The 18,208-nt window shown below is 41.9% G+C and overlaps 1 protein-coding gene, 1 long non-coding RNA gene and 1 pseudogene across 3 annotated transcripts in view; 2 read left to right on the forward strand and 1 right to left on the reverse strand.

Annotated features, from left to right (window-relative positions):
• Positions 1-6,832: 6,832 nt before the first annotated feature.
• LOC109246247 (uncharacterized) overlaps positions 6,833-18,208 on the forward strand; it is a 35,174-nt gene continuing 23,798 nt past the window's right edge. Inside the window, exon 1 of the long non-coding RNA XR_008418730.1 lies at positions 6,833-7,626. This is a non-coding gene — a long non-coding RNA (uncharacterized LOC109246247). The remainder of the gene's footprint in view (positions 7,627-18,208) is intronic.
• The window catches only part of LRRC8B (leucine rich repeat containing 8 VRAC subunit B), a 54,747-nt gene continuing 46,945 nt past the window's right edge, over positions 10,407-18,208 (reverse strand). Inside the window, exons 10-11 of one of the 2 annotated variants that reach the window (XR_008418728.1) lie at positions 15,581-15,713; positions 10,407-11,959 (exon numbers count right to left, since the gene is read on the reverse strand). The gene's annotated coding sequence lies outside the window, so the exon portion shown is untranslated. Of the gene's footprint in view, positions 11,960-15,527; positions 15,714-18,208 lie in introns of those variants that run through there. The other variant, XR_008418729.1, reaches the window with a different exon arrangement.
• On the forward strand, positions 11,234-12,619 carry LOC109246246 (palmitoyltransferase ZDHHC6-like; annotated as a pseudogene).

Below are 18,208 nucleotides of genomic sequence, written 5' to 3' on the forward strand. Positions count from 1 at the left end.
GGCAGCACACGAATCCGAATAAACCATTTTGAACTAAATGTGATTGAATCTCAGAGAAAAGAGAGGGCACTGCGGCCCGGGCGAACCATATATACAGAGCCACCCCCTTGACCTTTCATTTACCCGATTCTTTATAGACCAAAATTTGACATTCTCAATGGGCTTTCAGGGTGAGTTCCCACACTTGGACTCCAGATAGTTACAACTTGATCCTGTACTGGTTGGCAATAGGGAGCTGAAGTAGATCTTTCTGGGCAGTGCAGAACCATGGTAAGGGAGTTAGAATGATACAGACCTGGGTTCACGTCCTGGGTCTACTCTTTACCATCTCTGATCCTGAACTTCTTAATCTTTGAACCCAGTTTCTCCACCCATCTATTAGAACAGCAATACCTACTTCTCTTAAGGTTCTAGTGACAGAATATCTGCAACCCCTCTAGTGGGTTGTATGGAAGTGGTTTATATTGTTTTGTTGTTAGCTACAAGAAAATGCAGGCTGGGCTATCGCATTCCTTGAAAGCTTATTTCAAAAGTCATTTTCTCTGTGAAACCTCTGCAGGCTCCGGGCAAGGGTAATGCTCCCTTCCCTGCGCTCACACAGCACTTACCATGGTGTGCTGCCGTTTATCTCTTTACAGCTTTGTTTCACCACCTTGTCTTTATTCATCCCTACGTCAACACCTAGCACAGAGCTTCCCATTAAATGTTGAATGTGTTTTCTAAAGTTTCTATTTTTTGTACTGGTTCTGACTTTCAGTATACAGTAATTTGTATTAAACTTCAGGCCCTAGGGGTGCCTGGGTGGCTCAGTCGGTAAGGCATCCGACTTTGGCTCAGGTCATGATCTCGCAATTCGTGGGTTCGAGCCCTGCATCTGGCTCTGTGCTGAGAGCTCAGGGTCTGGAGCCTGCTTCGGATTCTGTCTCCTTCTCTCTCTCTCTACCCCTCCCCACCTTGTGCTCTGTCTCTCTCAAAAATAAACATTAAAATTTTTGTTTTATTTAAAAAAACTCCAAAACTTCAGCTTCTAAAATGTGAATCCTTGGGACTCCTGGGTGGCTCATTCGGATAAGCATCTGACTTCGGCTCAGGTTATGATCTCACGGTCCGTGAGTTCAAGGCCCACGCTGGGCTCTGTGCTGACAGCTCAGAGCCTGGAGCCTGCTTCGGTTTCTGTTGTCTCCCTCTCTCTCTGCCCCTCCCCCCACACACTCTGTTTCTCTCTCTCAAAAATAAATACACATTAAAAAAAATTTTTTTTAATGTGAATCCTTTAGCACATAGAGTTTATATTGAAATTATGTATTATACATATGTATCTGCTTAAACCTTGATTTTTCAATGCTGGGTTTGTTCTTGAAAACCAACCTGCTATGCTTGCTTTATTTTATATTTGATGTTAGTTGATTCTGCCTAGTAATAGTGAAAGTAAAATCTAAATTCTAAACCAAAACCACCAGCAGCGTTTTACCCAGCATTCTCTACCCACCCTATACACATCTGCTCCCCAGATCCTTTCTGAGCTGTTGTGGGAAGGTCCTGAGCTAACAGAATACTTTAAGTTTCAGCTCTTAACACTGTTGCAACCATTAGCACTTTCTGAATTAATAGCTGCCAGATAAAATCACCTTTAGCAACAGTTTTGAAATCCTTGTCTCTATGCCATTAAAAATGCTAAGACAGGAGAATAAAACCTCCCCTAGAAAATGTCGTGTGAGCAGGAAGTTGCCCAAGAGGTAATGTGGTCAAATGTGGTCTTAACCCTAAAATGGCAGTTGAAATTGTGCCAGGGGAGAGTGTGGTGGTGCTGAAGACCTAAAAATAGGATACTACACAACTTTGGGCAGAATTTTTATAAAATCAGTCTTGTTTATTTACCCCCCTGCAGCTCTCCCCAACACACACAGACGCATAAGATTGAAGCGGTTAGCCCCACTAATCTGTGATATACTTTGGAAATGGTAATAATAAATAAGCACTTACTAGGTACATATGGTGTGCTAAGTACTAGCTTTCTATTCATTGTCTGATTTTTTTTACCCTCGCTTTCCAGGCAGTATTATTTTCTCCTGTGAAGAGAAGACAACTGAGGCACATTTTATTTTATTTTATTTTATTTATTTATTTTTTTAACGTTTATTTATTTTTGAGACAGAGAGAGACAGAGCATGAACGGGGGAGGGTCAGAGAGAGGGAGACACAGAATCCGAGACAGGCTCCAGGCTCTGAGCTGTCAGCACAGAGCCCGACGCGGGGCTCGAACTCACGGACCGCGAGATCGTGACCTGAGCCGAAGTGGGCCGCTCAACCGACTGAGCCACCCAGGCACCCCCTGAGGCACATTTTAAACAAGTAACTAATCAAAGGTCATATGACCATTGAGTGGAAGAATTAGGATTTAGACCCAGGCAAGTCTAATTTCAGAGTTCTCTTGCTTAAGCACTACTCAGTCATATGGAAAATGAATATTTATTTTTAAGTTGAATCCATCAAGTATATTCAGTAAGGTCCTTTTTCAGTAGTTTTTGCAATTGCATTAGTTTGTGCTTTTCCCAATAACATGCTCACATCCCAAATGTGTCTTCATGAGGCGATTTTATAGCTTCCTCTTTAATTGAAAAGCATTTTATGACTGAAAGCAAACTTCTTAATGAAAGCTCATAAAGTGTCTGTAGCTCTGAGTTTACACAATATGAAATATACCAGAGAAACTCATTCTTAGAATTATTGTTCAGGGTGCCCGGGTAGCTCAGTTGGTTGAGTGTCCGACTTTGGCTCAGGTCATGGTCTTACGGTTTGTGAGTTCAAGTCCTGCGTCGGGCTCTGTGCTGACAGCTCAGAGCCTGGAGCCTGCTTTGGATTCTGTGTCTCCCTCTCTCTCTGCTCCTCCCCCACTCATGCTCTGTCTCTCTCTGTCTCTCAGAAATAAATAAATGTCAAAAAATTAAAAAAAAAGAATTATTGTTCATATGGGCCAATGATAAGTAACTTTCACATGCTACATATATAGCTTAAAGCAAAAAATGACTTTGACATTCTCAAGAGCGGCTTTTATTTTTTGTACCTAAATATCACTGTTATAATAATATTACTAAGTAATATTTTCCTGTCACTATTAAGCATGTACAGCCACTGCTCTAAGAACTTTATATGTGTTAAGTCATTAATTAAATCTGGAAATGACTAGCTGTAGCTATGAAGTGAATTATTCTAAAGATAATGAAACATTCTTAAGGGGCTTTATTTATTTATTTATTTTTATTTATTTATTTATTAAATTTATTAAAACAAAACAAAACATTAAGATATACCTCCTAAGGAAGGTAACTCAATTTTCCTAGGACTCAAAATTTCCAGTTTGTTAACATTGTATCTTATTATGCATATGGAATGTACCATAAAATGTTTCAGATCACAGTTTAAACATTGATTTGTTTCCAATTTCGGTGACATCAGCCTTGACAAAGCCCTTAATTTCAAGCCTACGGAATTGCTTCTTCCCTTTGACTATGAAGCTGAAGCCGCTGTCTCTCTGAGGCATGGATATCTGATGGCTCAAGAAACCCTACCAGGGAGGTGAAATTGAAGATTCTCTTGTTACTGACATGAACATGACTCTCTTTGGAAAACTGTCATGGAAGATGCTTTGTTTACTCAGAAAATGCTATAACCACGCCCAGATGATCTCTTCTTAAAGCTACCACCCATATTGATGCATGATGCATTTTCTTGAATTCATTTATTAATTCTCTGATTTTACTCATGTTGTTTATTTGTTGTTTAACAAAACAAAACAAAACAAAACACCAAGAAAGCCTGGTATCCTTCTCAGTATCAATGATAGCAGTCATCAATGGACAATTTTATTGCTATTAGTGAAAAGAGCATAAACTGGGATTAATGACACCTGGATTCCAGGTGTGGTTCTGCCACTGACTAACTTTGTGATTTGGGACAAGTCTCTTAATATCTTTGCATCATCTGTCTCATCTGCAAGAAGGGATTGGAATAGATGATTTCTTAGGACTTACTCAGTGCTAAAACTTTTCACATTGATCTTAAAACGATACATATTTATCCTCCCTAGATTTTAGTCAGTGATGAATATAATCGCCAACATCTAATAAAAGAAGCAGGAAGGTACCCATTGCTGCTATCCATAGGAAATCTGCCTAGAGCATGTCTGACCCATCAGGGAACATCTTCCCAAAGCACCTTTGTCTTTCAGCGTCCGTGGCCAGTGAGCTAGGGTCATTCCTCCACAGAGGCATTTGCAAGCAGCTTTCCTTGGAACTCTCCCCTTGGAGTATCCTGAGAAATAGGGGTCTGTGATCAAATCCCTTGAAGAATACTATATCTCTTTTGGAGATTCACAACACATGTTAACATGTTTAGAAATCTGAGAAGTCCCAAGTTAAAAAGACTTGTTGAACTTTGCTGAGCCTAGCATTTCTCTAACTTTATTTGACAATGGAACTGTTTTCCTTTGTCACAACTACCAACATTCCAGGAAGACTGTAATCTCTCATAACAGAATATTTGAATTGCTATTTTAGAGTTAAAGACTGCAGAGCCTTCATATACCCTTTTTTCTTTGGAAAGAGCAGGAAATCATCAGCCCTATTAATTCACTTAATGACTACCAAGATAAACCCTCTTGGTAGACATTTTCTGTAGCTATTTCCCTTGCAAACATCAGCTGGAATAGAGTATCTGTCATCTTTAATAGAACAAAGAGCACCCATTCTCACTGGTAATAGTGTAGCCTTATTCCTTTACACTGAGGAATATTTCCTTGCTTTTCTTTCTTTCTTTCTTTCTTTCTTTCTTTCTTTCTTTCTTTCTTTCTTTGAGAGAGTGTGATCAGGGGAGAGGGGCAAAGGAGGAAGATGAGGACAGAGAGAGAGAGAGAGAGAGAATCTTAAGCTAGCTTGACGCTCAACTTGGATCTCTATGTGGGGTTCAATCCCACGACCCTGGGATCATGACCTGAGCCAAAACTGAGTCAGACGCTCTACCTTTACATATTCCTATTAGCTTCTGGGTTCTTTGGCAACCTTTCAGAAATGTGAAACTGGTGTAAGACAAACATACATTCTGAGTACTCAAAGTGCTAGCATAAAATAATTTATTTATTAAGAACTGTTGCAAGACAATTCTCTATGGGTCTCTAGTAATTCTGCACATCTTATAAGCAAGGCACTGACTGCTTTTTCTTCCAGACTTAAATTCAAGGGTACTTGTAGAGTGAACAGCCTTTGAAGATAGAGGAAATGTCACCCTCTGGAGCAAAAGGCAAGCATACCTATTGTCCAGTATAATAAAGACACTTTCTCTTCAGAGCAAGAGGCAGGCATGCTTACACTCATTAGAAAACGTGCACATCCCCTAAGCTCATGGTTCCTCTCCTATAACACAACCTGTCATTACTATGTTAGGAACTCCAGGAACTGACACAAAAATGTGAATACTCTGGCTGCTGCTTTTGCTGAGTAATAAACTTTTATCTGATCCAGGGGTTTCCTGTCTTCTACCGCCCTCCAAGAAACCATGGCAGGCTAATTTCTTTGAGCTTACAAGGGATCAAGTCTCAGATCCTTCACAATTCTGACAATAACTGGCTTTTTCCTCCCTGTGAATTGGACATTGGCAGAATAACTTTATATCCTTAGGTGTTCTCCCTCCCTGAATCATCCCTGGTCTTGTGACTATTCTCTCCTCTGAATGCTTCTCTAAGCCTGTTGTAGCATTTACAGTTATCCATCCTTGTTTCTGAGGAACGTTCGGCAGAGGGCTATTAGAAGTGATGCGCTGTGATTATGGAATTTCAAAGAAAGGCACCATGAATTCTGTCCAGCATGAGAACATTTCATTAAAATGATTAGAAAATATTTTGCAGTCTAGCTTGTTTTTTAAAAGAAATTTAAAAGTTAATCCTCTATGAAAAGGAAATGCCATCTTATAGTAAACAATGGACATGTATCTGGGGGTGAGGTGGGGTCGGGGAAACTTCTGAGGTAATCGCACTGATTGCTCCCAAAAGCAATGTGGAAAGAGGCTTGAGTTCAGATAAGATAAATTTCTTCATGTGACCAAGGGGAGGATCGTTTTAACCACAACATGAAAACCACTGTGGCCTTATTTAGGAGACCGAAAACATCCAGATTTCTTGAACATCCCCAATATTCTTCAGCTTCTAAAATGCTTCTGACAACAGTCTGATCTGATGTCATGTCACATGAACTGTTGATTTCACTGGCTAAACCATGACTCAAAATTATGCTTTCTGTAACAATGCTTCTGATAAACTGCTTTGAAACACATAATTTCTGACTGAAAGTGTTTTTAGGGACTTTGGGAACCCAATCTGGAAATCCTACGTGGTAATCTGATAACTTGCTACAGTGATTTGAAAGCCACAAATAGGGTAGTAAATTAAGCTTTGTTGAGCACTCCATGCCAGGCATGGTTTAAGAATATCACATGTATTATTTCACTAATCCATGTGACGACACTATGAAGTAGGTACTCTCAATGTCCCCATTTCACAGATGGGGAGGCTGAGCCACAGATAGGTAATGTCACTTGCCTAAGGTCATGCTGCTGGTAAGCAGCAATAAGTAGAGCCAAGAAGGAATTCAGGGAACCCGACTCTAAAACCTATGCTCCCTTTCTGCTTTATAATAGCAGTTTTGTTTTTTTTTTAAACTGCTAGAAAATGTGATTTTTTTCTAGAATGCTTAAAAGAAATCAACATCACTTTTCTTACTTCTTTGGATTTTGATCTCTAGATTGTTATCTTCCTACTTATAATGCTCTTCATCATTTTTCTGTGAAGAATATATCTCAGGACCATTAAGGGTGAATTACGTCCATCATCAGCCCATGTCGACAGAGAAGGGAGATACAATGTAGCCCGTTTTGAGAAGGGAGATGTTGCAGTTAAGCCACCATAAGATCTTGTGTGTAAGGTTTTGATTTGTCTTGAACTCCTAACATAAGATGCATTTGAAAAATCTTCTAATAATCTAAAACAAATCCACAATAGATGTCGAGTGTTTCTCTTTATGTTTGTATCCAGAGAAGGAGGTAAAAGCAACAATATTTTGAAGTGATGTTATCAGTTCTTTGCTGGGACAAACTTAAGTCTCTCATGATCGGGAGTGGTAATACCAGCCCTCAAGTCACCCACAGTTGCCACAGTCCCCAGAGGGGCACATTGTGACCCTGTCTAGACCAACAGTCACATCACAATGCTTTTCAGACTGGTCCCTCATCCTCTCCAGTCTCCCAGGGAGCATGGGAGGTAGGAAGACAAGGGAATTTCTGAATGCTTGAAGGGGAAAGGACTATCTTTCTCAGAATGGTGAGGAAATAATTTACTATAGAGCATTTGTTGATCGCTGCCCAGGCTCTGACACCCCAAAAGATTTCTGAAAACCAGCGACAGCAAAGTTCACATAAAAGTCTCTGCAAGGTTACATCTGTTCAGTGTTCTGAAGACGAGTGATATGGTACAAATTTCAGATGCAAGAGCAAAACACACCTCTTCGTGCCCCGTCACCATTTCCACAGGCAAATGAGGGAGTCAGCATGGTCTTGGCCGAACAACTTTTGTGCAGACTGGTGAGTACTTTTCTCTCGTCCTGTTAAGGCCTTGAAGAGCCAAGAGGTGAGTGGAGATTCCTGCCTGTCTGCTCCTCACATCTAGAGTGAATCTAGAGGTTCCAGAGAAGTCAACACAAATCCATCTTCTGATCTTTCTGGGATCCCACATGGCTGCACGGAATTGTTTTAACTCCTTAACTAAAAGGATTTGGATTTACCTTCATTTTAACTGGCACTGCTCTTTAAAAAACGTATATGGTGGAATTCTTACAGACCCAACTTTTCAGGCAAAATCACTTTCCTAAATGTTGCACTTGTTGACGCTGAGGGGACCCGCAAATTTGCACATGCCTTCAGTGGCTTTACAGCTCTTTACCACCTCCTCTGTTTTGTACATATCTTTCCAGCACCTTCTCATTTCTCTCTCACTTCCCTCCAAATTACATCAGTCTTTAAATGTCCTGTCCGAACCCTTTTTCCTTAAGCTTCTCTAACACTTTCTTTTCTGAAAACTCTTATAGTAATTAACCATGTTTTTCCTGCCATAGCTGTGAAAACTTGGATAAGTTGCTTAGCCTCTCTGAGCTTCAGTTGCTTCATAAATAAGTGAGCATAACTATAGTACTTGATATGTGTTGTGAGGATTAGGCATTTTTTTTTCTTTCTTTTTTTTTTTTTTTTTTAATCTTCCAGTAGCCAGTTCTGCGCTGGGCACATTAGTCCTTGAAATAAAATCTTTCTGTTTGTTTGACTGCTGTTTGGGGTACCTAGAAGAACCTTCAGGAAAGCCACAAAACCCAAAGTTAAGGAAGACTGGAGAGAAACTTGTTTCACCCTCCTCAGCACTGACCACCCCCAACCACTTTGGGTACAGCTCCATCCTCAAATGGCTAAAAAAAACAACATAGAAATTAAATTATACTATAGTTTCTAAATATCTGTGCCTCCCCCTTAGAAACATTTGTCTATGATTTTTAATATAGAAGGGAACAGATCTAATGTAAATTCAGTCTATAATGGCAGACTCTCTGGAATCTGTGAAGAAGACATTTTTGATCCACAGAAAACATACAATGTCTTTCTAGAAGTTTCCTCAAGGACAGAAGAAAGAACGATGGAGCAGGAGTGAACTTCTACAGCAAACTGATCATTCCTCCTCCTTGTTTCCTTTCTCTCCCCGTTTCCTTTCTTGGGTCGGCCAGTCAGGCACCCCAACCCCAAGGCCTTCATCTGTCACCCAAAACAGAACAGCACCTCCTTCCCAGAGGCTGCCTTTTCTCACACGAGGGGACACAGGATCTGAAAACCATGCATTTCCTTCCCTCACTTCTACTCCCAGCCTAATTTCCTCCTCTGTCCCTCCAGTTCCAGGCTGGATTTACAGGCCTTACCTGAGGCGGGGAGGGGAGCCTACCTCAGTCCCCCAGCCTAGATCTGGAGGAGATACCACTGCATGCTGCTGCCTGGTGAGGAGCCTACAGGAAGCAGCCTGCGCCTCTTTTTTTTTTTTTTTTTTTTCATTAATTGTTTTAAATTTACATCCAAGTTAGTTAGCATGTAGTGCAATAATTATTTCAGGAGTAGAATCCAGTGATTCACCCCTTACATATAACACCCAGTGCTCATCCCAACAAGGGTCCTTCTTAATGCCTCTTGTCTAATTATCCTATCCCCCCGCTAAAAACCTTCCAGCAACCCTCAGTTTTTCTTTATTTAAGAGTCTCTGATGGTTTGTCCCGCTCCCTGTTTTTATATTATTTTTGCTTCCCTTCCATTATGCTCATCCATTTTGTATCTTAAATTCCACATGTGAGTGAACTTATATATTTGTCTTTCCCTGACTAATTTCACTTAGCATTATACACTCTAGTTCCATCCACGTTGTTGCAAATGGCAATATTTCATTTTTTTGATCACCAAGTAATACTCATATATATATATATATATATATATATATATATATATACATATATATATATATATATGACACATCTTCTTTATCCATTCATCTTTCGATGGACATTTGGGTGCTCTCCGTAGTTTGGTGATTGTCCATAGCACTGCTATCAACATTGGGGTGCACGTTCCCCTTCAAAACAGCACTCCTGTATCCTTCGGATAAATACTTAGTAGTGCAATTACTGGGTCATAGGGTAGTTCTTTTTTTAATTTTTTGAGGAACCTCCAGACTGTTTTCCAGAGGGGCTGCACCAGTTTGCATTTCCACCAGCAGTGCAAAAGGGTTCCTCTTTCCGAGGATTAGGTGATTTAATACATGTCTTAGAACTGCCTGACATATCATAAATGTGCATTGTGTCAATTTTTATTAATATTAAACAGATAATGACATCTTCTCTTTTTTTGACACTTGGAATTTTTTTGTTTCCCACATGGTTGAGGTTCAAAAATTATTTTTTAACTTAATTATTTTAATATTAAGTTAAAGGAGGAGTGTTTCCTTCAAATTAAAAAAAAATAGATAAACATGAGGAAGTGCCAGTTGCCAGTTTTCTTAAAAGTCAACATCTTGCAGCTTGATATATAATTTCTTTTAAAAAGTAAGCCTACTAAGTGCTTCTTGCAGGAATAAAGTATATATGTTCTTTTTTTACTCTTTCCTTTCTATTTCAATTTAACATATCACCCATGATACATGAAATAATCATTTCTTCCCCCAATTGAAACCCATGAAATTATTTTCTTGAGAATCTTATGTAAAATATCCAGCCTGTTGCAGAACTTCTGCTGATGTGACTGATTCAGTGTCTTAACATTATGGAAAAAAGAGTACACACAGATTTTGAAATAGTGCTTTTATTGTTTACCGAAATCTGCATGACTGAAGAAATAACCAGTTTTAACACATCAGTGTTACAGGTTCTCTCTGCCCCATGATTTATACAGGGGATCATCCCAACAGTCCCCCAGCTGCTTCATGAATTTGTGATCTACAAGGGGAGGGAGGGCCTTGTACTCAAAAGAGAACACATTTCAAAAGTCTGTTTGAAGAGTAAAAACTGACAATGTTCATTTTAAAGCAGAAATAGGTCAGCCATTCGAAGACAAGAGAAGGCAACATTTTTGTTCAGAAGAATAATAGAAATATGGCATTAAAAATCAGGACAGAGGTGCTGAAGCTTGCTCAGGAGGTAAAATATTAAGATCTTTCTGTCAGTTTTTAATGTTCAGAACACAAAGCTCTGTTCATCGCAAAGAAGCCAGTTTGTTTATCAAGATTACTTGGATTTCTTTAGCAAGTAGTTTAACTCTTCCCATAGTTTTCTCTGGTCATCATGTTGTATTTTGTAATGAAGACAAAATGGAGAGCACTGGTGGAAAGACAGACTGCTCGCAGCTTGGCCTGCCTTCTAGCCTCTCACAACCAGGATTTGCTTTCTGCTTGCGCTGGACGGAGGTACCCATGACAGAGTTATCTGAGGAGAAGACCTGTTCTGGGTGAGCCCACGTTGCCCTGGAATTACATGGCCGAGGGGTGGGCACCAGGGACCAGACCGAGATTGGGTTTCAAGCCAAGATACTGGATTCTCCTGGTTAAGATACAGAACTCTGCATGTGTAACAGTGAAAATGGCATACACTGCATTAACGTCCCATGACTTGAAGGCATGACAATTCAGAACATACATGAATTTGTGGCACATGGAAAAGTGGCACAGAACAAGGAGATGTGTGATTTTCTAAAAGTAGGAACGCATTCATTCTTTCTCACCAAACCAGGTACATTCTAAGCAGTTATCGAGGTTGAAAATCTCCAAGAATGAAAGAGACTATGTCACTGAGTTTCCAGCATAGCCCTGGTGACATAGCAGCACGTTCTATCATGGCCAGGATTGACTCTGTCACGGTTTTGGTCTTGACACACAATGGGAGGAAGCATGACTTCATTTTATCATGTTGATAAATTATAAATTATAAAATTCTTTATAATGACCTCCATGCTAGTTTATTGGTCCTGGCTTTGCCCCTTTGGGGTGGAAACTTGAAAATGCTCAAGATAGTAAAGTGTTGCCACGCACACAAGTCACGACAGTTGCATCACCACAGAAGGTGTAACAGATGTGTGATGAAATTGGACCATCACTGTCCTTGGGTCAACAACTGTTTGGTTACCAAAGTCATGCCTTGTTCACCCTGCATCTCCTTTTAACACCGCTGGGTTGCATTCATGCTGCCTTCATTTTTGTTATGACTGTGTTTACATGGCTTTACAATTGGCTCTCCTTTGGGTGGAACACGGTAAAGACTGAGGAAGGCAGCCCGGAGAGACCCCCTTCCAATTATTCCCTTTGAATTAGTGGCACTTGTAGGCAGCTTGTTTGCCTTGGGATTAGCTTTGGGAACAACCATAGCTGTTGGGATGTCGTTTTGTAGCCAGATGAAAATAATTCTCAGAAACAAAACTTCTATTGAATCACGGACTGAAGAAAAGGCTAAAACATCGAATTCAATATTACTGACTAGATGAGGTCTCTGTTTTACCATATGAAATAGGAAGTAGATGGAAGAACTTTAAACAGGTATTTACATGGTCAGGGGTCCCTGAAGGAGATGGGCTAGAGTGGCCAATAAGAGGAGGCTGTCACCAGTACAACAGAACAATTAAAACAAAAAGCAAATAAAGGAATCAGAAGGGTTCAGTGTAAAGCAATAGAAGATTATAGTGGTACCTGCTGTCTTCTGAATAAAGGAATTGAAACCTTCATGAGCCACCTGCACTGAAGAGCCTTAAATAAGGCTACAGAAAGGGGAGTTCATTTTAGCCCTGATTGTATGGAGATAAAATTCTTGATGATTCCTTTATCGAAGGTGTTTCAAGAGTAAGAATCTGGTTTTCTAGAAACTGTGTAGAGAAGAGTCCATGTGATGCTGAAACAGATCAACCCCCAGAGGACGAGAAGAGAAATAGATAGCCACAGTTAAAGTAAAATTATTCTTTAGGTCCTCTCCAATACTTGAAAATTGTACATATTACTAAAGAATTATGCAATGAACCTGCTCTGGTCAAGGTGTTCTTTTTCTCAAAGGTGCCCTAGAGCAATGATCTAAATTACCATTTTGAAATGGAGAAACCATTCTGCTTATGCCTTTGAATTCCTGCCCCTCTTTGCCCCCTCTTCCTTTCCCCAAAAGGAAAAACACTTCATCCAAGTAAGTCAATTGCATTTTCTCTAGGATTATTTTTATGTGCTGCACACTATGGACCACACCTGCAGATATAGTGATGCTTTTATCCTGTTTCCACCTCAGTTTTCCCCTCATTTCTTACATAATATTCTAGATACTATAGAACTTAATATGTCAGATTTGATATAAGCCTAAATCTTATTACCCATCTTTTAATAATGCAGATTTTGTCAAATCACATAAAGATTAATAGATGTTCTATAAAAATGAAAACAAAAAAAGTTACATGACAAGTTGAAATCTTCCTTCAAAACCTCTCTCAAATGTCCCCCAGATTTTCCATTTCCACTTGTGCTCCCCCACGTTAGCTCTCATCGCTTTATGGCTACACAAGGGTGACTGCCTCCTTCCTAGTCTCCCATTTCCTGTCTTCACTTCAGCCAGACCACCTTCCATGCAATTGTCTAAATTATCTTCCAAAAGTACAGCTCTCAGCATGTATATTATTTATGGCCCATAGTAGCTGCTCAAGAAATCACTTGATCTCCCACTGCCCAAAGGAAAAAACTTCAACTCGAAGCCCTTATGTTTTGTAAATAATCATGAGAGATTATTATATAATAAAGAATATATTTGGTCTTTGTCCCTGGTTCCTGGTACACAGAGCCCTTGGAATTTCCCAAGTGATAGAAGTGTCTTTGTTAAGCTAATGAGATGACTCATGTGGGCCTTTAGAAAGCTTCAGGATGCGGGCTGGACATCAGAAAGGCCAGCCCTGCTATTAGAGTGTTGGATTTTGGCCCAAATTGACCTGGAGGGGAGGGCAGGTTGGGGGAACTAGGAACTGGGGAGGAGAGAAATTAAGATCAATCTTGTCTTCATAATGAAACTCCAGTAAAAACAGTGACATCAAGGCTCATTGGAGCTTCCCAGTTGGTGAACTCATAGAAGTGCCCAGAGGGTAGACACAGTCTCGCCCCATGGAGAGAGGGCACAGAAGCTGAGTTCTGTCCTAAGCTCTCTTCAAAAACAACTGTAATCATAATTTTGCACTTTCTTGAGTTCTGTGAGTCATTCTTGTGAATTATCAAACCTGAGGGAGTCATGGAACCTCCAGATTTGTAGCCAGCTGGACCGATGAGTGGTTGGCCTTGGGAATCCCTGGGGGCTTGTGACTAGCATCTGAAGGGAGGGCGGTCCTGTGGAGAACTTTGCACTCAACTTGTGGAGCCTGTGCCAAGTCTAGATAGTATCAGTATCAGGACTGGGTTGGGTGGAAACAGAATAGAGACGGCATTCAGTAGCTATTACTGGAATCTACAGAAATAGAGCATGTTACCAGAGTATGATTTGGGATATCGTGGCTGTAATGGAAAGATTGATTTAAAAGCTTCCCCAGGACCACAAAATGGTACTACTGCTTCCTATGGTCTGGCTTACACAGAACCTGTTAGGTTGGCCCCGTGCTAAGAAATCATGCCTGTGAGTCATTTGAAGACAGAGGAGTCAAAATATTTTGATGAGCTTAGGGCAAGACATTTGAAATGCATTATGACCTGTGGTCTTAATTCCATGGGGTCCTACCGGTGGTTTATTTGGGCAGAAGACAACCTAAGTGTCCTCCACGTAGCCTCTCCGAGAAACATTCTACCTAAGCAAGACAGCCAAGCCTGGCTGAGCAGTTATAAGTAAATCAGTATGTGAAGAGTTGGAGACCCCTGCACTGTCGACAACCTTGGTAGCACTTCTGAGAAGAATCAAGCTGCTGGTGCTGGTGATGGTGGTTATGGCAAGAGAGAGGTCACCGTCTGCTTGTTGCTCACCAAGCTGTCTGTTTCCAATGTTGGCAGTAAAACCCAGCAACAGAGGGTAAGAAAAGAGAAGTCCCCAGGCGCTGCACAGCCCCTGCCTATCAGACCCCGTGTGAGTGCTTTTACTTGACTTAGCTGATTTTGTCCTCCCCCGTGGAGGGGGTGGAGGTATTATCATCCCACTTTACAGAGACTCAAACTGGCTACAAGTGCTGTGAGCTCTCACAGCTAGTAAGTTGGAGAAGAGGCGTGAGCATTCAGGGCTGTCTGAATCCAAATTTAAACTCTACATTCTCCATCACTGCTGATGAGCCAGCTTTGGGCCTCACCCTGACATGCCCGAGTTACACTCTGGGTTAGGAAAGCCGAGAAAGGTTATCTTTTCCCTCTCAACTTAGTATAGAGTAAGCTCCTGAACCAATTTTCCCCAGACAAGCCAGAGATTGCCAGTGGCAAGACAACATGGGACTCTTTTGCAGCCTTTTTTTCTCAGCAGTGTCTCATTTAGGCAAATTGGTGCTAATTCTGGGGCAGACGGGAACAAGTAACCATCACGGCCTCCTGGAGACTTCTTTGGTGCCGCCACCCAGGGCATACGTGGCTGTGTTTACAGAGAGCCCCTTCCACTCCCCTGAATTAGCTCCATCTAGTTGCAAGTAGGAAACAGTGACTCTTCCAGCAAGAATCCTTGATGGTGCGTCCTTCTGACCACCAGAAGATTCCCTAGAGGGTTCACCATGCGCTGAGACCACACTGGGAGGTTGAGGCTGGGGGACCTGCATTATTAAGCATCTGTTTGTCATTAGTAGGTGCCTTTTCTTGCACGGTTGGCCAGGCCCTGACACCGCAGGGCCTGGAAATACAGTGCCAGGCTGTGGTGGTGGACGTTCAAAGGACACTTGGACAAGACGTGCTGACCTTGGCAGTCTCACGCAGCCACCAGCACAGCGGGCAGCCTGGGACAGTGTCTCACCTGTAGGCTGGGGCCTGGGCTGAAGACAGAGTGCAGCCACTCACCAGGGAACGCCTTGAGCTGAACACACTCTCTCTCTCATCTCTGAAGGTTTCACAGCAGTTGATTTCCCATGGAAACAAGCAGAAATCTGTTTTAATCATCTGGCATTTTTAGTTTCCTCATTTGTATGAGAACCTGGAGATACAGACATATGGTACATTCATTACCCCAGAAAGCTACAGCTGAAAGAAAAATAGTTAAAGCCAGTCTTAAAGCTGGAAAGCTTCAGCATATACCTTCACATTACTTTCCTTAATCTCACAGATTGTCAAAAATGCTGCCAAAATAGTTGTTTCTGTTTCAGCTCAGCGCTTCCAGCAAAATCCACATTTGAACCTCAGTGTGTGCTTCTTCCAAGGCACAGCTGCCCCTCTTACCTCCTGACCCAGACGGAGAGAGTAGACTGAGCGCAGGTGGAAAATCCCAGGCCTGACCTTGCCCTCACTAATCCTGTGACCTTGGGCTACAACTGAGCTTCTCTGGGCCTCGTTTTCCTCATCTGAAAATGTCATTCAGTCACCTGGCAAGTACTTGTTGAGCATCTATTTTGTGGCAGGCACTGTTCAAAGAACTGGGAAGATAGTGATAAATAAAATAGGATCCCCACTTTTGTGGAGTTTAAATTCTTTGTGGGGGGAGATAAATGAGTAGAGGACACAGTATGGTAGTCGGCAGTAGGGTCATGGGAAAAAACAGAACAGGGAAGGGAGTATTTGTGCAGAACAATTGCAGGTGTGAAACACGCTGGTCAAGGAAGTCCTCAGTAGAGAGGAGGCAGTGGAGGAGAGGTCTGAAGGACGTTATGAAGGTGTTCTGGGTGGATGGCAGAGGAAGAGTATTTTGTGGGGAGGCCCTGAAGCTGGAGACTGCCTCTGTTTTTGAGAAATAGCAAGAAGTCCAAAAATGGCTCAAATCTGCGTGTGGGGGCTTTGAAAGCCACCAAAGAGGATTTGCCAGCGGGTGCTCTCAGAGGGTTTTGAGCAGAGGAGAAACGATCTAAGATGTGTTACGGTAACTCTGGCTGCTATGTGGAGAGCACACTGAGGGGGGACAAAGTCGGGCCGCCGTTGCCGTAACTGAAGGGAGGCCCCATGATGGATTGGACCAGGGCAATTGGCATTTGGTGGTGAGAAGTGCTTGAAGCGTAGCTATACGTTACTTTGAAGGGAGAGCTGCCAAGGCTGGCAGATTACATGTGGGTGTGAAATAGGAGAGCGAAGGCCAACTCCCCAGTTTTTTAGCCTGGCTGCCGGAAAGAGTGGAGTGTTGATCTTCTGAGACTGAGAATAGCGTAAGGGGAAACAGGTGGGGAGGGATGGCACCTCGGGAACTCAGTTTGGGGCACGTGAAGTTTGAGACACCAGTTGGAAATCCAAACAGACACAACGAAAACATGTGACTCAGCAAACAGTAGAACTTATCAGATGAACTCGATCTAAAAGAATGATAGCTTTTGTCTTCAAGAAAAATCAGAGTAACCTCTGGTGATGCCATGTGGTGAGAAACCAAGATGACTGAGAAGTAAATCATTTTGAGAAGTAAAGTTTCTGTGCTTTCCTAGCCTGGACACTATTATCATTATTATCTCCTTGCAGTTAATTACCTAATGCGGGATTGCAAAGTTCACAAATTTAAAGGTAAAGAAAGGTCTGGTCACTGGAACATACAATACAGAAAGCACACATCCACCCACCCATTTTGGGGAAAGTTACACAGCGCTATAGTCTGAATGTTTGTATCCACACCCCTCCCCAAATTGATAGGTTGAAATCTTAATCCATCAATGTGATGGTATTAGGAGGTGGGGCCTTTGGAAGGTGATTAGGTCATGAGGGTGGAGCCCTCTCACATGGGATTAATGCCCTTGTAAAAGAGATCCCAAGATGGGGCGCCTGGGTGGCTCAGTCGGTTAAGCGGCCGACTTCGGCTCAGGTCATGATCTCGCGGTCTGTGAGTTCGAGCCCCACGTCGGGCTCTGTGCTGACAGCTCAGAGCCTGGAGCCTGTTTCAGACTCTGTGTCTCCCTCTCTCTGACCCTCCCCCGTTCATGCTCTGTCTCTCTCTGTCTCAAAAATAAATAAACGTTAAAAAAAAAAAAAAGAGATCCCAAGAGCTTCCTGCTCCTTCCACCAGGTGGGAACATAGCAAGAAGTCAGGAGTCTGCAACCCAGAAGAGGGCCCTCACTAGAACCTAATCATGCTGGCACCAGATCTTGGGTTTTCCAGTCCCCACAACTGTAATAAAAAATTGTTTGGTGCGTAGAAACCACCGCGTCTATGGTATTTGGTTACAGTAGCCCCAAAAGACTGAGACATACAGGCCAGAGTTAGAAGAAGGGTATTTATGACTAAGGGTGCAGAGAAGAACTCAGTGCCTATGCTCATTTTGGTGGCAAGAAGCTTTCTGGCTCCCAGATAGAGAAGGCTGTGAAGCTGGAGTTGAGCTGAATAGTGGAAATGATAATATCTAGCTTGCAAGGTTGCCCAGGGCCTGGCTCATAGTAGGACTCAATGAATCTTAGTTCACTTGCTTTTAAGGACAAGAATTCTGTACTATGAATCTTTGTACTCTTAGCAGGTACATAATAAATGTACTTATTTCTAGATTCGAATGTAGCCACCTTCGATAT

The sequence above is a fragment of the Panthera pardus genome, unplaced genomic scaffold, assembly GCF_024362965.1.
Source record: "Panthera pardus isolate Hobbes unplaced genomic scaffold, ASM2436296v1 HiC_scaffold_11, whole genome shotgun sequence".
Lineage (NCBI taxonomy): Eukaryota > Metazoa > Chordata > Mammalia > Carnivora > Felidae > Panthera > Panthera pardus.